General features: G+C 48.1%; 1 protein-coding gene across 16 annotated transcripts in view; it reads left to right on the top strand.

Moving 5' to 3' along the window:
• Window positions 1-3,082: 3,082 nt before the first annotated feature.
• Window positions 3,083-23,247, top strand: part of INPP4A (inositol polyphosphate-4-phosphatase type I A) — a 132,768-nt gene continuing 112,603 nt past the window's right edge. For 13 of the 16 annotated variants that reach the window (XM_070573513.1, XM_070573510.1, XM_070573506.1 and 10 more), the window contains exon 1: window positions 3,205-3,345. The gene's annotated coding sequence lies outside the window, so the exon portion shown is untranslated. Of the gene's footprint in view, window positions 3,346-6,129; window positions 6,275-6,531; window positions 6,696-23,247 lie in introns of all 16 variants that reach the window. The other 3 variants (XM_070573507.1, XM_070573496.1, XM_070573511.1) reach the window with 3 other exon arrangements.

The following is a 23,247-nucleotide window of genomic DNA, read 5'->3' as shown; positions in this document are numbered from 1 at the left end:
ATACTAGGACACAAACATGCACATTAGCCTAGGCCTACACAGAATCAGGATCACCAATATCACTGTCTTCCACCTCTGCATCTTTTTTTAAAAAATTATTTTATTGAGGTCATATTGGCTTATAATGTTATATAAATTTCAGGTGTATGTTATTATATTTCAGTTTCTGTGCAGGCTGCATTGTGTTCACTACCAATAGTCGAGTTTTTATCTGTCACCAGGGAGGTTTCATCCATATCGAATGTTTGCTCTGACAAGTGATTTTCCTCCACAACCAGCATATGTAGAGTTTCCAAAAATGCTTCAGCTGCCGTCACATCAGCATTCGCAGACTCACCGCTCACTTTCACATGATGTAATGAGCAATGATTCTTGAATTGTTTAAGCCACCCAGAGCCAGCAGTAAATTCAATATCGTAGTAGGGTCCAGTCTTTTCTTTCAACATCACTAACTTTTTGCCCTGGCCGTGATCGTCATAGCACCGAGAGGGGTACACTTCTGTGTCTGGTCTTCAATCCAGGTCATTAGAAGTTTCTCCATGTCTGATGGCCCTTCTCTAATTTTTGTTGGTCTTGTTGCCTTCAATAAAGCAGATCCTTTAACAGCTTCTATCACTTTGTTCTTGTTCTTCAGGATCACAGCTATGGTGGACCGGGGCATGCCTGACTGGAGAGCAATAACCATCACTGATCTTCTACTTCCAGGGTCCTTAATCATTTTTAATTTTGTTACCAGGTCAATCACTCGATGTGGCCTCTTACTAGTGACATTAGCAGTGGATTTTGTATGCTTAGGAGCCGTGATGAACAGAACACTAGATTAAATCAAGCACAAGAGAAAATGATGCAATCGAGAAACAGTAAATACGAGATGTATGAGGCTGCTGCTAGTGTAACACAGCATACTGTTTTATGGTAAACTTTTTTTATAAGTAGAAAGAGTACATTCTAAAACAGCGATAAAAAGTATGGTATAGTAAATACATAAACCAGTAACAGTCTTTTATCATCATTAAGTATTACATACTGTACATAATTGTATGTGCTACGCTTTTATATGATGGCAGCATGGTAGGTTTGTTTACATCAGTATCACCACAAACACGTGAGTAATGTCTTGTGCTAGGACATTAGGATGGCTACGGCGTCGCTAGGCCATAGGAATTTTTCAGCTCCATTTTAATCTTATGGGACTACTGTCATATATGCAGTTCTGTTGTTGACCAAAACGTCGTTTTGTGGCTCATGACTGTATAGATTACCTAAATCAGCTTACTCAGTGTACATAGATTAACTAGGTCTGCTTGTTTATCAGAATCTCCTGGAAAGCTTGTTAAAATATATATTGTTGGTGTCATTTTCAGAGTTTCTGATTCAGCAGGTCTGGCACAGGGCCTGGGAATTTGCATTTCTAGCAACTTCTGAGAGGATGTTCATGCTGCTGTTTGGGACCCCGTGCTGAGAGCTTCTACGGGGATACCTTTCCCCCAGCACACTTCTAGGGTACTTTCTTCTATCATGCTGGGATGCTTACGGAATACACAGCACCACGTTTACTAACAAACTTGGCCCCTTTGCTCTTGATGTTTGCTCTACAGTGGAACTGGGCTCCCATTCCTTGCCACACTGAAAATGTGATTAATCTTTTAAGACTATCCTGATTTACACAGCAGTCAAGTGACAAATATTATTGGAAGCCTGACCCTCATTCAGTGTTTGTTACTATGCTAAAGGAATGAATCGTTGAAATTAGACTGATGTCTATTTTTAAATGTTTGTGAATTTAAATTTGTTTCTTTTTTTAAAGCTAATGATTTAAAAACTCTCTTGGCTTGATTAAAGCTAGCATAGCCATAAAATGTATTGTCTGAACACTTTTGAGAGTGAACAGGGCCGCAACCAATAATTTTGCTGGATAAAAGATATAAATTTGGGCTGTCTCAGGAACACCATGTATATTGTTCATCTTAAAATTTTGGAAAATAAAATATAAAAATATTTTTGCATTTCCACAAGTTTGTTTGATTTCTTTGGCGTTAAGTTTATGCTATGGTTAAAGTTCTGCCAATATCTCTTTCCATTTATCTGAAGAAATAATAAAAAGTGTTTTGTTAATAAATTACTTTTCAGAGGATAAATAAACTAAAAAGTCAGAAATTGAACTTTAAAAATAATTTTATATTTGCTTATTGTTATTCCAGACTATTGTCTGCATTTGGTTTTTGGTGACATGGGGGAGGTTCAGATCTAATTCTAAATGAGATCAGAGGATTCTTGTTTAATTTTCATTTCTAACAGGTTAATAGCTTTTCTTTTTTAAAGCAAATTATAAATGCTTGTTTTTATACCTGAGGGATGTGACCTCTGACCTAGAAGTGTTCTGGCATATTGAATTAAAGTAGTTTTCATTTAAGAATTTTTAAGGAGAAATTTTTTTCTGATAAAATTTAAAGTAATCAAGACAAATGTTTATATTCAGTCCAGTATTTACCCTTGCTTAAGCAGAAATATTAAGGTTTAAAGTCATATTAAAGTGAAAAATTTCTTCCAAAACTTTTGACGACTGTATTTTTTTTTTCCTATGGAAAAACAGAACTTTGGAGGAGAAGCGTAAGCAGCTGATATTGGGTGAAGGTCTACAAATGTATATCCATCCAATCTGCCAGCTCAGGTATGGAAGGATGTCAGCAGCTTCTCTCTTCTCTTTGCTTATCTGTATTTTCAAAGCACGACTTTAACTGGGCTTGTTTCTGGGCTGAACGTTCAGTTTCCTAAGCGTCTCCCAGGGACTGCGTATATTTGCATCACGGAAAGCGCGCTGACCCTGGGGACAAACGGCCTGGTCGCGGCTCTTCCATGGAACCTTCTTCCCCAGGGGTGTGTCAGGGCCTCAGCAGCCTCAGTTTGCCTGATAGGCGAAAGGGCAGACGACTGGGCTCCAGCTGACAGTCGGCTCTTGCGGGAGCCCGGGAGTGGAAGCCCGCACCACCAGCCCGACCGCCCGGGAGGCGGAGCCACGGAGTGGGGGCGGGCCCGGGGCGGGCGCTCAGGGAGCGCGCATGCGCGGCGAGGGGCCGTGGCCGGGGCGGGGCTGCGCGGGGCCTCTGGAGCGGGAGCGGCGGCGCCGGCGGTGGCGAGGTTGGGGCTGCGGCGCGGGCGGCGGGTTCGCGGCCGGGGCGGGCGCCGCGGGCCGGAGCAGGAGGACCAGCACCTGGAGCCGGGGCGCAGTCCGCGGCTTCGGCACCAAGCGGCAGCTCGGCTGAGGCGGGGCGCGGGCACGCGGCCCGGCAGGACCGAGGACGGCGGGGCGGCAGGGCGCGGGCGCCGCGGGCCGGGGTGCGCCAGGTGGGTGAGCCGGGCCGGGCCGGGGGTGACGCGGCGGCTGCGGGAGCGAGGGACGGGGATGCACCCGGGCGGGGCGGGGCTCGGCGCGCATCCCAGCACCCGGTGCGCCCGACGGGGACGGCGCCCGCGGTTGTCATGGAAATCGCACAGCTTAGCGGTTCACCTGCGGTTGCGTCTTTGGGGAACAATCCGACCCTGGCCGACCCCCAGCAAGACGAAGACGCGGGCGGGCTCGGGCTGAGGGTTGTGCGGAGCTGGAGCGGGTGGCAGCGAGCCGGGATGCAGGACGCGGCGCCCAGAGGCCGGGTCTTGGCGCCTGGTTGGTGCGTCTTGGGGGCTGGATGTAGGCACTCCAGACGGTGGAGGCCTCGCTGTGTTTCGGCTGCAAACATAACCGGGTTAAAAAAACCCGTGCATCTCGGTGTAGGAAATCTGGTCTCCATTCTCTCAACTCTTCCCTTTTCTGCCGGCCCATAGCGCCAGACGATGTTCCTGGCATCTTTGCTTTTTGTATATATTTTTTTCTGGCTTTGCTACTCCATTAATTGAGGCCTGAGAAATTTGTAGAGATCTGTGACCGTCTGTGGAAAAACCAATTATGCATGTGTCGGCCATAGAAGACTGAAACACTCAAAATGTCAAGCGTAAATTTATGTCTCTGTGGGCGAACGGAACGGTGATGGCTTGGCTTTCCCTCCCCCTTGTCGCCTGCCCTCTGGCATTACATAATGATGTGTTCCTCCTGCCCCGAGTTGATCCGTAATGACAGATCATGAAAATATTCCTCTGGGTAAGAAAAAAGTATAGGCAGTTGTAAAGCCCATCTTCTTGTCTTTTGCTTTGAGATGGAGTGTTTTATGTTGGCAGGCTGCTTAAGAGTAGAATTTGATTTGTCACCTGCCCCTTAGGGCATCTAAACCAAGGGAATAGGGGGTGGGGTGGCAGTTTGAATGTTGCAGTGAAATTCTGCCTGATTCATCTCTGTTCACAGTGGGTTGTGTGGACAGTGGGCAAGCCAGTGGATTTGGGGACAGAACAGGCTGACTTGGGTGTGAATCCTGGATCTGCCACTTGCTCACACTGGTTCTCAGTTTTCTCATCTCTGAAAGGGGAGAACAGAACCTACTTTGCTGAGTTTGTTTTGGAATCTTGATGCTCTTGGCATTGGTAAATGTGCACAGAATAACTGTAGGTTGTCCTAGAATTAATTCTGATTTTTCTTTGGTTGAAAACAGTCTTTCTTAACAGGGATTTTGTCTTTGGACCTAGGCTAGGGCTTTTGTCTTTGGGGTTCTTTGCTGAAATGTTTGCTCCTGGACGATTCAGTTCATTGGTTTCTTTGAAGCAAGGTGAATGATGGTGCCCATGTGGGAAGGTCACGTGGTGGTTCTCTTGGATGTTTGGTGTCAGAATACCATGATGCTGTGCAGGGGTGGCGTTGCTGTGAATGGAACCCCACAAGGCCTTGTTCCCTGAAGGGTCTCGTAGACGCGCCTCTGTAGCAACAAGCCAAAGTTACTGGGAGGGTTTGCCCTGAAGACAGGGGCTAAACGAATGGATGCCAGACAAATTCACAGAGAAAGGAGGGCTGTATTTCTGCTGAGCTCAGCAATAGAATTAGTGGTACTATTTCTACTAGCTAATTTACTTATCTAACTGTTTTTCATTAGGCTTATGCTGTCTCAGAGTGTTTATCTGCTCAGGTACAAGTCCTGTCTCCCAATTAGACTCGAAGTCGAGGGTAGACTTTGTAGTTTATTTCATTGTTTTGGAAACTAGATATTTTGTCCAATTGCCATTAAACTGAATATTGATATTTTTTAAAAGTCACTTTAATAAAAGGATGAAATAAAATAATATACACGAAAGGTTGTTGTAAACTTCGAAGCACCAGAGAGGTGGGATGTATATGACAGAGAGGACTACTGACCCTGCAAGTCCCTTCAGCCACTTGCCTACCTGGGAGCATTCTCTATGGCAGGCAAATCTGCAAATGCCCCAGAGGAATGGAGTGGGAAGGCAGGTGGGACCAACCGATCCCCACCTCGTGGCTTTAACATCACAGGAATCCAGTAAGACAGAGTGGAGGGGAGACTTTGCATCAAAATTATTTTATCCTGGTTTCTTATGAAAAACTCCTTTGTGGATTACATAGTCCAGAAGAATCCCCATAGCATCATCACCTACTCATGGTGTCAGGATGCTTTGGCTTTCTTGGAGGAAAAAATAGCACAAATCTGCAGTGAAGAAAGCTTGATTTTGTTGTTGCTTTTTTTGTGGGACTTGATTAATGAGCTGGTCTTGAGAGAACCTTCAAAGCAGCTTTTTCCAGTGTCCTGGAACAAAAGCTCTGTGAGGAGAACGTATTCTGGGGAGACCAATTTTTTTCTTTTTTTGAGGAAGATTACCCCTGAGCTAACTGCTGCCAATCCTCCTCTTTTTGTTGGGGAAAACTGGCCCTGAGCTAACATCCATGCCCATCTTCCTCTACTTTATACGTGGGACACCTGCCACAGCATGGCTTACCAAGTGGTGCCATGTCCGCACCCTGGATCTGAACCGGCGAACCCCAGGCTGCCGAAGCAGAATGTGTGCCCTTAAGCGCTGTACCACTGGGCCGGCCACAAGGGGAGACCAATATTAACACCAGGGCAGGCCTGCTTCATTTTGTCTCTCTGTGCTTTTAAGGAAAATGCCATAATGAACCTAATCCCCAGGAATTTACCTGTATTTCTTTACATATGCACTCTTTGCTCTGTTTAAATTTTTTTAATATTATTTCAGATTCACTGAAAAGCTGCAAGAATAATCCAAAGAATTCCCAGATACCCTTTACCCAGATTCTCCAAATGTTGACATTTCCTGCATTTGCCGTATCCTTTTCTCATATTTGTGTGTGTGTGATTACCTTTTTCTGAACTGTTTAATGGTAAGTTGCAGACTTGATGCCCTTTTACCTCTAAATACTTTGTGTATTTCCAATAAACAAGGGCATTCTCTTACTTAACAACAGTACAATTATTAAAAATCAGGAAATTAAATGTTGCTACACCTCTATTATTTGATCTACAGGTCTTTGTTCAAATCTTGCCAGTAGCCCCAGTAATGTCCTTTAGAGCAAAAAAATAGCTAAGATTATGTGTTGCATTAATTGTCCTGTCCCGTTAGTCTCCTTTAATCTGGAAGAGTTTATGAGTCTTTGTATTTCATGACCTCGACGTCTTGAAGACTTCTGCCTGATTTTTGGATAATGGCCCTCAACTTGAGGTTGCCTGCATTTTCCTCCTGGTTTGGTTCACATCATGTGCCTTTGGCAGGAGTAGCCCAGCAGTGATGCTGCAGGCTCGTTGGTGAGTGCCCTCAGGGGCGGCATATGCTGTCAGTTAGTCTGTTCGCTGGGCTTGTTAACTTTGATCACATGATTAAGGTGGTGTCTGCCAGGTTCACTCCCAGAAAAGTTACCATTTTGCCTTTTGTAGTTAACGTGTGTCGCATAGTAAGGTAACTTGAGAGTATGTAAATATACGTTACTCCTCATACCTTCACCCACTAGTTTTAGAATCCATGATTCTTACCTGAATGGGCTATTATGATAATTGACAGGTGGTGATTTTCTAATTCTATACTTCTTTCTACACTTACCAGTTGGAACTGTACTGAAAGGAAGAACTTCTCTTTCTCCCTTATTTATTCTTTGATTTGCTTCTCTACACTCATGAATTTCCTGTTTTATGCATATAGATGATAGTCTGTTACTCTCACTCTTCGCTTTGTTGCTTATATTGTCCCACATGGGTCCTGCAGGAGCCCCATCAGGCTATCTCTTATGTCCTTTTGACATGTCCTTCTCATTCTTTGAGGACTTCTTTACTTTCTGGCACAAAACCTTCAAGATGCAGCTTGTACTTTCCAGCCCTGCAATCAGCCATTTCTCCAAAGAGTCCTAGTTCCATTTAGTGGAGAATGGTATTTAAAAACCAAGATCTGGGTGCTGGGTGTGCTCATTGCTACTGAGATGACGTTGCTTCTATGCCTTTTCAGTGGACATATGCTCTCATTGTAAGCATAAATGTAGACACATTATACGAAATTTTCTCTGATTTGCTTTTTAAATTTAATGCTGTGTCCTGGAGACCTATATGTACTGACATGAAAAGTTTGCCTTTTTTGGGTATGTATTCCAGAGTATGGGTGTACCATAATTTATTTAACTATCCTTCATCGATGGGCATCTAGGTTGTTTTCAATTCTCTGCTCTAAAAATAGTGGGAAATCTGTGACTTATGTCATTGTTTACACTCACAAATATTTCAGTCTTCTACATCCATAGAAGTAGAATTTCTGGGCCAAAGAGTAATTTTAAACAAATAGCTTCGCCAAATTGCCCCCCACTTCCAAGAGGCTTTATCAGTTTGTACTCCTTCCATTAGTGTGTGAAACTGTCTATCCTTTTAACTTGGCCAACACTGAAGAGTATACATCTTGTTAATTTTTGGCACATTAATGGATAAAGAAGACATTATTGTTTTAATTACATTTCACAAATTACCAAAAATATTGAAAACCTTTTCTTGCTAGTTTGTATTTTAGCCTCTGAATTATCTGTTCATATCCTTTGCCCATTTTTTCTTATTAGGTTGTTTTTCTTTATCTTACTGGATTGTGGAAGTTGCTATAACTTTGGACATTTATTCTTGGCAGACTTAGAAGTCTCTTTTAAGTGTGATGCATTTTTCATCCTAAAGACAAGGAAACTAACATTTTCTGAGCACCCCCTGCATTCCAGGCCGCTGGCCAAGTGTCCAGATGCATCCTCTGCAAGGTCTTGTGAGGCGGGGAGTTGTGGGATGGAGGAGGAAGCTGAGGTCAGGCGTGTTTAAGGCATCCACCCAGGGGGGTTGTCAGAGGTGGAACTGGCATTCAGACCCAGGTCTGTCTGAATCTAGTGCCATTTCCATTAAATCACATAGCTTCCTTCACAGGATTTTAAAATACATGCTTTACTTTATGTATCAATGTAACTATGAAAAATAATTACCTAGAGTCCTCAATATCAACTCTTTCTGTTTTTAGTATTTTGATTTATAGGTAAGGAACTTTTGTATTCGGCTCTTTTTGTTGAGCATACACATTTCTCAAGGCTATTTATTTTGTTCCTGGAACTATTGTGGACTCTGGAGCCAAACTCCCTGTGAGCCTCCAACTAGCTGTGTGGCTTTGGACAAGTAGCTTAATCTTTCTGTGCCTTGGTTTTCTTATCTGTAAAACTGGGCTCATGGCAGTAGTTACCTCAGAGGCTTGTTGGGAGGTTAAATGAATTAATGCATGTCAAGGCTTGGAATGGCGCCTGGTACCTGCTGAGCACTCTGGGAGGTGAGCCTTTATGATGAGTTCGCTTGTAGAGCACGTGTGGGCAGTGTGGAACTTTGAATTAGAGCAGCCTTATCTCTGTGGGTTTAATCTTTTAACCATCCCTTTTGTCATCACTTGGCTGGGACATGGGAAACCAAGGCCCCTAGGAGCTGTGCGCTCATCTCCTCCTTGTGGTCTCTGCACACACCTTGCTCATGCCCTATCATGTGCCTGCCAGCCCGCCCAGCTGGCCCTTGTGTTTGCCCACAGCCCCTAACCTGGGGCAGGTGAGACCCTGCAGGCCTTTCAATATGGAGTCTGTTCAGTGAGGTTCACCGGGTGAAGGCCTTGGAAGCAGGAAGTGTCCAGTAGGGGAGGGTCATGCTATGGTGATAAAGATGAGGTGTCCATTTGCTGGAATAGAGTCAGGAAGACAGAGGGGTGTCCTCTGGCCTCCAGAAGGAGGGGAGGGTGCCTCTTGAGGAGGAAAGCGTTCAGCTCCTCTCAGTGCCCTTCCTGGGCCCCTCTCTGAGCCTCCCCTCAGATACCTGGTAATTCTCCCCACCTCACAGTGCCCCTCGGTGCCCTCCCGTTGCAGTTACAAGGCAGGATTCTGAGGTCTCCTGAAAACTCCCTGCCTCCCTTCCTGCTCCCTGTCCTCACGCCTCCACTATAGCCCCCGTACAGCTGCTCTTAGAGCCACTGTCAGATAAAATTAATTCACTCTGGGATGTGGAGCACCCTTCCTTCCCTCTCCTGTGTTGCTTGCATTTCAAATGGTGCATTCTCTAACCCATTAATTAGAGTTTTCAAGAAGGATGACCTAGGTGTGCAAATTCTGGAAGTGTGAAGGAAATACATTTAGGCAGGTGGGTGTTTGTGGAGAAGAGGGTCCTATGGACACAGGGATGCCCAGTTCAGGAGTCTCCCTGGATTATGGGATGTGTCAGTTGGGGTGGTTTGGGTTGCCAAGTAAACAATAAGGACATTCATCATCTCACAGAAGTGGAGTTCTGCTCTATCAACAGTTTCACAGTTTCATGAGGATCTAGATTCTTCTCCCCTCTCCAGCCATCACTGCTGGTTTCATCCTGGGGTCAGCCGCCTCGTGATTATGAGTGGTCCTCAGGGTCAGTGGGCCTGCATGTTCCCTGCTCCTGTCCATCCCCGGCCACAGTGTCTACCAGTCCTCCCTCTGGTCTCTGGGAGCAGGGAGGATCCTGTGGCCTCCCCTGGACCAAGAGCTCGACGCTGTGAGAGTGCTGTGTGCTGATTGACCTGAGTGTTCCCCCACGTGTGACAGCATTGATGTCACCTGAGACTTGCTAGGACCGCAGTCTCAGGCCCCACCCTGACCTGCTGAGTTAGAATCTCTGGGTTGGGGCCAGCAGGCTGGTTTTTTTTTTTTTTTTTAGATTTTATTATTTCCTTTTTCTCCCCAAAGCCCCTGGTACATAGTTGTATATTCTTCGTTGTGGGTCCTTCTAGTTGTGGCATGTGGGACGCTGCCTCAGCGTGGTCTGATGAGCAGTGCCATGTCCGCGCCCAGGATTCGAACCAACGAAACACTGGGCCGCCTGCAGCGGAGCGCACGAACTTAACCACTCGGACGGGGCCAGCCCCCCAGCAGGCTGGTTTTTAACCAGCTCTCCAGGTGATTCTGATACCAGGCAAGTTTGAGAGTTGCTCTCTTAGTCTAATCCAGACCCTTCTCCCCCAACCCCCCCCAGCTGGAGATGGGGCTGGCTTTTCCTGAATCGAGAGAGGATAGTTCCTGGAATAGGGAGAAGGGAAAGTGAATGTGGGGTGCTCAGTGCACACTGTGAACTGAGAGGCCTGGGAAGTGTTTAAGGAGCCTGTGGACACCTTTGTTGTGCTTGGCCACCCCTGTCCTGTGCCCCAGCTGAGTTCCCCAGCCCCACTGCCTGCAGCCTCTCCAGCTCCTCTGAGTGTGCCCCGCATCCTCCCTGCAGGACTCGGTGCTAGAGGAAGCAGCACTGATGACACCGCAGCCCCAGGTTCCATCTCTGGTCCACTGGGCCGGGTGGCCCTTATGACTCACCTTCTGAGGCCATCCCGAAGTGTGTTCAGCTGTGTGGGGTTTGCATACTCTACTACTCCTTGCTCAATTAGAAACCGTTGAGAGCAGTACAGTTACCGGGGCTTGGCAGATATTTAAGGAATTGGCCTGGAGACAGCCTGAGGGACTACTTTTAAGGGCAGTTTGTAGTTCTCTCTGGCTTTGCCTCGTATGACCTGCTTTACTGTCCCCTTTGGCAAGTACAGCTCCAGCTTTATGTTTGGGTGAAGTCAAATAGCCACTTCCAAGGGGTAATTTGTGAGATCAAAGTAGCCCACTGTTCCAGAGTTTTCCTGGAACTAGTGAGCTGAGGTATTTCTAGATTTTCTTGACTTTGCAGGGTTTTAAGGGTCTTGATACGTAAAAATGATGTTTAGAAACAGTCTCACGCTGAACTCTCTACCACATCAGTGCTAACTGCTGAGTTGGAGACAGCCTGAAGGGTCCAGAACAGTGTTTTTCCAACGGCAGTGGTTTGTGAAATCAATTTGAGGTTGTAGCAAGCATTTAACATTTTTTTTGAAATAAAATAGAAAATATACAAGTATATTTCCTACAGGAAGGCTTAGCATTTTTTGGTAAAACTTAGTCATCTGCATGTGGTATACGTTTGGGTATTGTCACAATGTGATGGTTTCTTACTGTGGGTTTTGGTAAAAATGTGTCAAACCCAAGGGTTGAGCAGAGGGAGGAGGGGGCACACGGGCACACTGGACATGTATACACACCCGGGGACTTTTCCAGGGGAGAGGCCTGTGGCTGTGTCAGAACCTCGGGGGCCTGTCACTCGCCGTAGGTGGAGAACCAGTGATCTAAAGTGAGAGAGGCCTTTTAGCAGTGTGGGCCAGCAGGCATGGAGCCGGATCCCACGAGGACAGAAAGAAAACGGTCCAAACCTTGTGGTCTTGCTCTGGTTTGTTGTCTGTGGTATTTGACCACCTGGGCCAGATCTTCCTGAAGATATTGGGGGTCCTTATCATGGCCACTCTGAGAGATGGGGTGGCAATGGCAAGGAGTGTGTCGATTTGTCAGAAGTTTAAAATTTAACTCCGGATACTTGACCCATCCTTCTCCTCATAGGGTGGGTCATATATGTCTGCCTACAGAGAGAGAGAGAGAGAGACAGAGGGGTATCTGGATCCGCCATTGTTGCTTGTGGTTCTTCCCTGCAATCCTGTGTGGCTTAACTATAACAGGCCAACTCCTAAGTCACCTTTGGGCGACTTTGGGACAGGTGTGGTATGCATTACTTAGTGCAGGTGTTAGTCTGGTTTGTGTCACAAAGCGTATGCATTAATGGCTTTGGGGTGTCTGTGTCTGTTTTTTGGGGGTGGGGGTAAGTTGGATTGTGGGAAGCAAAAGTGCTGGACATGAACCTGAGTCAACGTTCTCATCTGTAACATGGGTAAAGTGCCCGGCTCAAGGAGGGTTGTGTGGATTAAATAACATAAGCCAGAGAGGTCTGTGAACTGTGGTGGTCTGGACCAGCACAGGTGGGAAGTTACCGTCTCGCAAGAGACTCAGTGTCTCCTCACTGGACTTGATAGTCTTGATGATTCCGTTTTCCCAAGGTGCCCCTATTGAAAAATGTACTCTAAAGGCTGAAGTACATCCCATCTCTGACTCCTGGCCAGGGCACCTCAGAGGGGAAATATTGCAGAAGAAGGAGGTTGTGAGAGGCAAGGGACCGCCAGCAAAGGTCAGAGGAGAAGGATGTGGGTAGAGGGGGAGAGGGAAGTGGGAGGGGTCTGGGCTCAGAAACTTTAAGTTGGGCAGTCACTGGCCCAGCTAAGTCTTCTACTGACGCTTTTTTCTAAAGCACTTAAAAACTTGTGATTGTATGTGGTGGAATGTTGAGTATTTTCACGTTTCTTATTCATTGCTTTTCCTGTGTTCTGCGTGTACAGATGTCAAACAAAATGATCACGTTACATTTAGAGTGATAATCAAATGGCTGATAAAATGGAATAATTGACAGAGCCCAATTAAGGTTGGGCTATCAGCAAAGAAATGTCAAGATACCCCAGAATCTTCCTGACATTGTTACTGCTCTGGTTTGGAAGAGGAGAGAGACGTGGGTGAATGGATCGGTGTTAGGGAAAAACCTTGCTGGTAGACAGTGCTCTCCTCAGGTTGAAGAGAAGGGCATGTTTGGATTTTGCCCCCCAACTTGCTGGCAACTTGGTGGAGTCATGCCCGAATCTCACCTCCTTCCTCGTTCATCCAGTGAAGGTGGGTCCCTTCTTTCCCCCTCCCTCGGCCCCCAATCCGACATGGAAGTGGAGTTGTGATCGTGCCTGTGGGCTGCGTGGGTAAAGTGTTGTATGTTCTTGATTTAGCTGGCACTGGGGTGAGACACTCACACACACAGTGTCTGTTTAGGGAAGTGCTGATTTAGTCTGTGGCCTTGGAAATCAAACTCCTGCCTCTTGACTCTTTCACTTTCTCTCCCTCTGCAGTGATTCAGCAGTAGCTTTCTAGAGTAAAGCAGCTTAGTGTCAGAGACCCTGGAGTACCCCAGAGATGGCCATGGAGAAGTTACCAAACTCCTCCTGGTCCCAGGAGCGTCCAGCGCCTTTCCCTGGCTCCTCCATCCTGCGTCCTGTCCCCACATCCTTCCTCCTGCGCCTTTTGCAAACAGCCCCCCAGAACAACTACAGGTTTCACATTGAAGCCCAAATCCTTGTTGTTCTCCCACGGACTGATAGAGACCACTTTACTCCCTGATATTTTCCCCTGATAATTTCTTCACATTTGTTGTCTGGTTCAGGTTTGGACTGTCTCTTTGTTGCAGCATGGCATCCTTCCCTGACTTTTCCATCTACCTCTCTTTGACCTCCTTTTACTCTGTATTTGAGTTATTTTATTTCCTATTAGCCACTCTTGATCTTCTACATAAAGGGTGCATGGCTTTAAAGTTATTAGTTAAAGCATAAACTGATTAAAAAGAAAAAAAAAGAAAGCGCTTTCAGGTGGAGACAACTCCATGAGTGCTGTCCCTTCAGGAAGAACCCTGGACGTATTTCAGGGCTCCCGCCGTTGCCAGAAGCTTTCACCTTCTTCATTTGCGTGTCCTTCTCCATGAAACATTACAGAGCTCACGAGAACAGAAACTGGCTTACTCAGTAGTTCAAATAGTCCTCCAACTTGTCGGCATGCTACCGGCGATTGCCCAAGACACATGTTTTGTGGTTATCATTAGAGGTGCCTTCGAGGTGTATGGTATTTGCAGTAACTTTATTGGAGGGAGGAAGATCTTTGCATTTTGAGTTAACTTAATTATTTAATCATTCTTTAATTAGTCAAATATCTTTACCAAGCTGGGTATTAACCTTGTTGGTCGAAGAGAGAAGAAGAGCCAGCCAGATGGATTGTGAAGCAGCGAGGGGCCTTTTGCGGGTTGGTTGACCGGCTCAGACAGAAAGGATGCTTCTGTGATAGCAGTACCACTCCTGTACTGACTTGGTTGTTAAGAAGCATCCAGGTTTTAAAGTTATCTCCATCCGTTTCTAACCTGGATGACATTGGCTTTTGCACTGGGGGCTTGACCACTGGGCTGTGTGCCCGTGTGTGCCTGGGATCTGATGCTCTCAGGGCATCGGGGCCACATCTGTCTGGTGTGCAGGTCCATATTCCTTACAACAGCTAGCACAGCCTCAGCCCCTTTTCTAGCAGAGTGTTCTAAGCTAGTAATGGAATGGACTCACTTCAAACAGGAGTAGATGAGATATGATCAAATTTCAGGGCAGTAATCGCTGTGTTATTTCTTGGAAGTGGGCATCACAGGATCTGACCAGTGTTACATTCCCACAGGTTGGCCGTTTTTAAACTGTTAAGGATTGTACCAGTGTTTGTCATGGCAACTAGCTGCCCTTGGCTGAGCCTGTGAACCTTATTTAATGGACTAACTGTAATGAATAAAAACAGGGGCTATTTTTACCTCATAACCTAGATTTGTCTGCACTGAATATGCAAGCCAACCTATTAAATGTTGGGGATAGTAAACGGGAATTCAGTATATTAAGGCTTTTTGAGGTTGCTACCCAGATAGACCTAGAAATAGGATTGGTTAGCTTTTTTAGGATTATAAATGTTGATTAGATTAGGGAGGCACTGTTTTATAAAATAATTCTGCAACAGAATGAAACTATGCTTATCATTTCTTGTAAGAATGTGCTCACCTTAGCCTGGAGCCCAGGGTAAATTTGAGAATGCTTTATTTAAAGGTCTCTTTCTGGAAAAATGGGACTGTAAATGTACTTAAATCTAGAATAGTATCCTTCCTTATTTGTAGCTCTCAGCACTCCAAGATGGTGACATTCTCCACCGTTGGATATAAGTGGGGAATGGTAGAATTGTTAGGGTTAACATTTGGCTGCGTATAACAGAAAAAATCTGAAGGAAAAGAGGCTTAGTCAAGAGGGCATTTCTTTCTCTTTCATGTCCTGGGGTCCAGAGGTGGGTGGTCAGAGCTCGTGCCCTGCCATCCCGAGAGTGAGGCCCCCAGGGGCATACGTCTAGGATGGCAGCTAGAGGTGCAGCCAACTCGTGCGCCTTCCAGACACCAGGCTGGAGGAGGGTAAACTTCCTGCGAACTCCTCATCAGACTTTGTCCGTATATCTTGTTGGCAAGAATTGAACCCTGTCTACACCTAGCTGCAAGGGAGGTAGACAGCCCCGTGCCAACTAGGGTCAGCGTCCTGGGCCTATTACTAAGGAGGAAGGGGAGAATGGACATTGGAGGCAACTTGCTGTGTCTTTCCTGCAAGTTATCTTTTTTGGAAGAAGAGTTTTTTTGCTTCTTGGGAAAATGTTGGGGATATTTCTCGGGGGAGACTGTAGGCATGGGCAGCTAACTAAGAAGTGGCGGGCTTGTGACCTTTCACACTTCCGCATGTGCCTTCATACTCGAGCCTCAAAGAGGTCACTTGATCCCTTTGTGTCTTACTTTTCTCATTTAAAGAATAGAGATGGTAGAATTTCTATCTAAATTCTCAGGGCCAGGGCTGCTTCCCACCAGTAGGCCCCTCGTGTTTCTGGGCTCATGTTGTGCCCTGCAGGGAAGGGCTGACTGGCTGGGGAGGATCCCAGGCCAAGTGCGAGATCCAGGCGAGCATCCACGGATGAGATGCCCTGAGTGGGGAGGGGTCTGGCCTGGAGGGGCCCAGGAGAAAGCAGACAGGCTTCTTCCCACTGTAGTCTCAGGGCCTGGCTCATCCCTCCTCACCCTGAGCCCACCACAGACGGGCCCCTTCCCCTGAGTGTGGGGAGGGCTGGCCTCACCAGCTGGATTAAGGGCTACCCCTGGGCCTGTTTGTGTGTGTGTCCTGCCTCTTCCCCTCTCATCCTGCTTCGCCTTTCAGAAGGGTGATCCCAAGAGCCTGCTCTCTGTTGGGTGAAAGGGATCTAATAACCAGTTTTCTGTAGGTGTCAATGAAAGTGAATGTGTCCTTTTTGAGGCATGTGCCTTTTCAGAAGGATATATGTGTTAGCAATTCCTAAACTCAAAAGAAAGTGTCAGTGATGACGTCAGGCCCAGGAACAGGCATGGATGGGAGAGTTTGGGGCCCTCCTCGTGCCTGCCAACCATGGGGCATAAGCATTTGTCTGCTGCACATCTGGGTAAAGCTGGCCGGGCCAGCTGCTCCTGGCACCTTCCCTCCACCTCAGCTCAGTGCACATGCGCACATCCACCAGTCACACCTCTCACGTGTGCTCACACACCAGTCACGTGCTTGCACACTCCATTCACATGTGCACTTACACCTGCCACTTGCACATGTGATGCACACCTTTTGTGTACACACAGCCCACCCCCTGCCCCCAACAAGGCAGTAGCCCCAGGAAGTGGAGCTCCCTGGAGGAGCCACTCTTTGCTTCCTGGCTGGCTGGAATCCCTGGGAGTTATGGGTGTAGACATGCGTGTATCCAAGAGCCTTTACAGAGAAACACTCCCTGAATTCTTGCATTTGAAAGAAGAATATTTCTGATTATGTTTTCAAAACTAATGATGAAAATTTGCTTATCTGTATTAACAATTTTTCCTAGCCTTTAAAAATGTTTACCCTCACATTTTACAAAGGCAAGGGTTGTGAAATGGCTCTTTCTCCCCTTCTCTGCCCTGGGAGTGGCTCCTGCAGGCAGTGAGTGAACACTGCATCTTTCCTTGTGTCCCACCGTGAATCCTTACTGCCTGAACTGGTGATTAACTTCCACATTGTTTTGCTATCCAATTTCTCAGTTAAAAATTTTTTTTTCATGTTTGAGAGTGAAATATTTTACTTAAGGGAGGTGACCACCAAGCTTTGTAGAAATCCCTTCCCTCCGCCTTCATGGGCGTTCTGGTCCCTGTCATTTGGGACTTGCCTTCCTGTTCCGTGGGGGCCGGGGCCAGGGGTCGGGGGGGTGTCTGGCCCCAGTGAACCAGATGCTGCACGTGTTTTTCACAGGGAACAGTGACTGTTGGGACACCCTAACTATGCAGTGTGAATGCAGAAACTGAGGCCCTGGCAGGAGGGAAGTGTTCTGATTTTCCTGTCTCAGCTCCACTCTTAAAGGGGCAGGCACCATCCACGGAGGACGGCAGGGGAGAGAAGTGCGGGAAAGGCAGATGTTCTTGAGCACACTTGTGTAGCCACTGTGGGGCTTGCCAGGGACATAGCAGGCGCTGGGCAAACGTCTGAGTTTAAGGCCCAGAGACACCTGAAGTTCAGGGGCTGGAGCCTCCCTGGGGCACAGAATATGGTCCTAGGTCAGCATCATGTAGTGCTCAGGCAGGGCTTTGTCCCTGGGGAATGATGCTCACTGTGAGGCAAGGTGGACTGCGCAGATCTGGACAGTCCCAGAAGAAGGAGTTACGCTGACTGGGTGGACCTGGGTTGGGTGCTTGCCCCTAAACCAGAAGTGCTGATGCTGGGCAACTCGGCACTCTGGTTGTCTGGCCTGGGTCTCTTGACCACCCCCCAAGCTGAGTGGGCTGAGAGAGGGTGGGTGGCACAGTTCCCCTGATGGTGTGCAGGGAGCTGTTGTTGGGAGGAAGGGGGTGAGTGCTGGGCAGCCAAAAGGAGAAACAGCATTAAAGTAAAATAATCTACTCTGGGCACGCTGCAGGGCTGGGGTGTGGAGTGCTGAGTAGCTGGCTCATCTGCACCCTGTGCAAGGCCCCCTCACCCTCTCCTTGGGGTATAGGTCCTTGACAATAACTCCTTAAAGATCTAGAGGAATCACTTAAAAAGTTAAATTCTGCTTTACTGTGTTTTACGGGGAACATCATGTCCCACAGTGGCATTCACAAATGTGAAGATTGTTCTCTGGGGACATGCCCAGTGGACATAACAGATCTGGGGTGTTGTAAGACTTGTGTCCTTCAGGACAGGGACAATAGCTCAGTTTTCTTTGCATCTCCAGAGCATCCCATAGTGCCTGGCACAAAATAGGTATATAATCAACGTTTGTTGAGTGAATGGATGAACAACCCATTACATCATTGTTGAAAGTACAAAAAAACTCCTCGGTGCCTCTTTGGGAAGATAGCCTGTTTCCTGGAGGTCAGGTTGGGGTTCAGTCTAACTTAGGAGAGGTAGGTGAGACCAGAGCCCATGGCACAGCTGTCAACCCAGTAAGTTCTCAGGGTGAAACCAAACTCATCAGCTAGTCCCCCTGCACCTGTTGTGTCCTCGCTGCACAGTGATTTTCTGTGTCCTTGGCACACAAGCTCTCTCGTCCGGCTGGTGGAGCCTACGGGCTGCCTCTGTCCCTCTGGGAAGAAGGCGCCTCACCTTAGGCCTTGGTCATCTTGGATTATTTTCTTTCTGAGTTTAATCAGCCTGAGAGAATAATTTTTCCGTGCACACGGGGTTTTAAATGTGATATCATAGGTACTAAAAGATAAAGAGAAACCGGGTAGCATGGGGGCGCACAGGAAACGTGGCCTCCTCCTCTCATAGGTCTTGGGGGGGGCATCACAGGGCTTCGTTCGTGGGTGAGTTACATGTCAAGATGGGGTGATGGCTCAAGCTGGGGAGTTTCAACAGAGAAGTGTGGGGAGGACTGGGGGTGACGTGTCAAGGGGCAGGGCCAGCTCACTGAGGGGCTCAAGGGGCCCTTTCCAGGTTTGGTACTTCATTCATCCCACATAGGAGCTTCTTCAGACTTTCTCAGACCTTTCTGTTCTGTTTTGCTTGTATCAATATTATTATTTTAAATGACAAAAGCAACTCTATTGTCTTAATGGTTTGAGGATAGCCTTTCTTAGGTTGTAATAGTTCTTGTAACCGGGTCTGTGCCCTAACCAGGTTTGTAGGCCGAGATTGCTTCCTGATCTCTCTTCAGGGTTGGCCCAGCAGATGTGGGCACCACAGCTCAGTGAGCCCTGCTTGGCAGTGTGTCCTGGTGCAGGGTGGCTGAAATGCCAACCTCAGGTGGGGTGTCCCCAGAGCCTGCAGTGGTGGCAGTGAAGCCCTGTCTGTGAAATAGAAATGAAACCAGCACTGGGGAAGAATATTCTAAACCACCTGTGAAAACTAGGCTAACTATGAGAAAGAGGAAGAGTTGGGGTGTGAAGAACTCCAGATATAAGGTTTCCTAGAAACGGATATTAATTGTCTCAGGGCCCTCGCCCCACAGTGAAACAGCTGAGGGGGAAGTTTCGATTGGCCCCACTTTCTCCACAGTCACGCTCTCCCTGTGACCTCATGGGGTCTCTGTGTAGTGGGTGGAGTGCAGACATGAAACACAGTCAAGCTTGGTGGCCAGTGGCTGGGGTCGGGGAGGTTGGTGGTGAGAGATGATGGGGACAGGGCTTGGCTTGTGATTCTGCTAAAGCACGCTCCGTCTCTAAGATGCTGTGACTCTGGAACTTGGAACATACACTTCACTGTGCTGTATAACGTGATGTAGTCAGGGAGGAAAATATAGGAGCCAAGTTAGAGAAGAGGGACGTGAGGGGCAGAGAGCAAGGGGTGCTGGTGGTGGCGAGGTGGTGCAGGTTATTGCCAGCAACCAGCATGGCCCTGTCCTCAACTCCCTCACCTGCTGGGGTGACACTGCCCCAGAGAAGGGCCTCTTTAAATCCCCCCATCCTCTTATAAGTGGCTCTGCACTAGTGTCACTTGGTGGGAGTCCTTGAAACCTGCCTGTACTTAGCTTGAGTTGATAAATTTGATAGCATTTTATGTTATGTTTTATAATAGGCATACATTTTCATGGTTCAGAAATTATAGGGTACAGCAGGATATATGGTAAAGTCTGCCTCCTGCCACATCCCCCGGCCACCCAGATCCCCTCCCTGGAGACAGCAGCACCATGTGCTTCTCGTGTGTTCTTCCCAAGATACTCCGTGTCTGTGCCAGCAAGTATGTATGTGTACACAATAATTTTTTGTTACCCCCTGGTATCATGCTCCACGTTCACTGCGCCCCTTGCCTTCTCCTCTTACTGTGTCTGGTGCTCATTGCACATTGGAACGTAAAGAGTTCCTCTCTTTTGCCCAGCTGCACCGCACCCCACTGCCAGGCTGTGCTGTGGATTCTTTCACCGGCCCTCTCGGTGCTTGGGAGGCCCTTTCCAGGCTGTGCTTGGCACTAATGTGTTAACTCTTGGAAGGAGGCTGCACCCTCTGTGCTCTGAGGTGTGGACTGAGTGTCGCCCTGGCTGCAAGGAGACCGTGGGTTTCCATGACGTTTGGAAGTTCCTCCCCGTTTATTTCAATGCTCATCTGGCCTGTAACTTTTTCTTTGGGGAGTGGACGGCAGTTAGTGAATGGTTAGATATTGTTTGTAAAATATGCTTTCATGTATTACCTTCTAGTTACACACAGACCTTTTAAACTAACGCATAGCATCCTTGTTAAGGCCACCTTTGACCCCAGCTTCAAGAACAGTGGCTCCAAGGGTCTTTCGTCTGCCTGGCCCACCGTGGGGTGAGCTTCAGGTGCTACAGATGGTTCTGGAGGGACGTCTCAGACAGCCAGGACCAGGAATGCACAGTGCTTGCAGAATCAAGTCGATTTCCAGCTGTGATGCTGTCTGGCTGAGGCTGGTTCTGGCCATGTCCTCCTGGCACGTCAGCCGCTCCCACCATCGAGCTGTGCATCTGAGAGGGAAGGGAACAGCCTGGACACGGGCATTGTAAGTGTGTTTCGGAGTCATGTTGGATGGTCATCTTCAGCTTCTAAATCTGCACGTGGGCCTGGTAGTTTATCGCAAGAGAAGTGACTGCGGGGTTACCTCACACGTTGGCTTTGTGGAGGCCAAGGTCGTCTGTGAGGCCCCACCTTCAGGCCCAGCAGGGGGAGTTGTGGTGGGCTCCTCGGAGCACACCTGCTGGTTGCGTTCCTTCCTGTAGGAGATTTCAGGCACCGGGGGAGTGACTGTTGCCACGCTGGCCCTGGGGTGCACTGGAGAGCAGGACTTGATGCTGACCGCCCGAGAGACCTCACAGCTGTGTGTGAGACTGCGTACAGGCCGTGCAGGTTTAGCAGGACAGGTCTGAGCCGGGAGGCCTCCGTGGGGAGTGAAGGGCTGGCAGATGTTAGACGTTAGCCCCCTGGGGTCTGCTGCGCTGTGCCAGTGGCCCAGGAGCACTGAGGTGGCTCTTCCTTCTGACCGTGGCTCCCTCCAGACACACTGCTGCCCTCTGCCTGGGAGTGGCTGTCAGCCAGCTCAGGGCGCAAGTCGCCACTGAGGGAACCCAGCCCTTGCAGGTCAGAGGAGCATGGGTGCAAAGAAGACAGCTCAGAGGGCCTGCAGATGCTGCTTTCAGGAAGTGAACAGGCTTCTTCTTTTTGTTCGTTTTTTTCCTCTCAGATACTCTTGAGGTTTTGAGGCTCCGCCCGGAGCCGTTTGTGGCTGAGGGCTGCTTGGCCCGGTGAGAGGGATGGTCTTCAAATCTGGTGCAGGCCTGAGTCAGGGTGGCGGGACCCTTGAGGGCAGCACAACCCCGGCTCTGAGAGTGAATGGGGGCTGATGGGAGGGCAGAGGTCACGGTCACAGGGCCTCATCTGCGCAGAGCCCAGAGGAAGCTGAGGCCAAGGGGTCTGCGCGAGGGAGGCTGCCAACAGTGGAGGAAGTGGACTTATTGCACATTGTGTTTCGACATCGGGACTCAGCCCTCAAGAAGGAAAACCGAGAGTGGGGTGCATGGAGCAAGGGCTGCAGAAATGAAAGAGGGGAGCAGAGGGCCAGATGTTAACCTCCCCATCTTTTGCTTCCCCAGCGGCCCTTGTCCCGTGTTGGCCCTGTCGGGGCAGAGTTCTCAGGCCCCACATCATGGTCGTGAACTTGGCTCCACCCCTCCTGTGGCAGCTGCAGGGCGTGTGGCTGCGAGAAGTGCTCTTGCTGTGTTTGTTGAAGGGAAGGTGGCCCTGGTCACAGCTCATTGTGCCGGAGGTCGGGAGGGTCACCTTATGAAATATCTGAGTTAATTGTACTGGGTGTTTAAGACAAATAAATGCCTGTGGCAAAATTATATTTATGTAGAATGAGCTAAGAGTCCCTGGGAAGCCTTGGAAACTCCCTTTGGGATGGAGTCAGTTGAGACAATATAGGTGAAGGATAATTTAAATGTAAGCAGGATAATTACAGTATAAGGCTGTAGCTCTTCACACAGCTGGTGAGGACTGGCTGGTGGTCCAGGGTGGGTGGCAGGAACTATTCTTCACTGACGGAGATTTCTTGAATTCCTACTGTGTGCCAGGCGCCATGCTGATTGCTTCATAGCACTTCCCATTTAATCCCCTCTATTAGTTTCCCAGGGCTGCTGTAACACATTCTTACAGACTTAGTGGCTTAAAACAGCAGAAATTTGTTCTCTCACAGTTCTGGAGGCTAGAAGTCCAAAATGAGTATCACAGGGCCAAAATCAAGGTCTCAGCAGGGCCATGCTCCCTCCCGTAGCTGTAGGGGACAATCCATTCCTTGCCTTGGTCATCTGCTGGTGGCAGTTCGCATTCCTTGGCTCATGGCCCCCTGCTTCATCTTCAGTGCCAGCTGGGTAGCATCTTCTCTGTGACTCTGCTTCCCTCTGCTTCTGTCACATTGCCTTCTTTTTTATCTGAAATCTCCCTCAGCCCCCTTCATATAAGGACACTTATGAATGGATTTAGGGCCTACCCTTATAATCCAGGATAATCTCCCTCAAGATTCTTGACTTAATCTCATCTGCAAAGTCTGTGCCATACAAATAATATTCATAGGGCCAGAAATTAGAACATGGACATCTTCTAGGGGCCATTGCTTGACCTGTCACATGCCACAGCAGCCTCATCAGGACGTACAGTGGACAGCGTGAGGAAGTCGAGGCTGGAGAGGCTGAGCAGCTGTTGGGCGGCCATGAGCTTTTCCTCTCTGGATTCTGCAGTAGGGGCCATTTTGTGATGTTGCTGGACATGCACTCGATGAACAGATAAACCCCTAGCATTTTCCTGTGTCGTTAACGTTGGTTTGAAAAAACAAGGGCTTTGGGGTCAGGCG

The sequence above is a fragment of the Equus przewalskii genome, chromosome 14 (assembly GCF_037783145.1).
Source record: "Equus przewalskii isolate Varuska chromosome 14, EquPr2, whole genome shotgun sequence".
Taxonomy (NCBI): Eukaryota; Metazoa; Chordata; class Mammalia; order Perissodactyla; family Equidae; genus Equus; species Equus przewalskii.
This window is presented reverse-complemented; position numbering and strand designations above follow the sequence as displayed.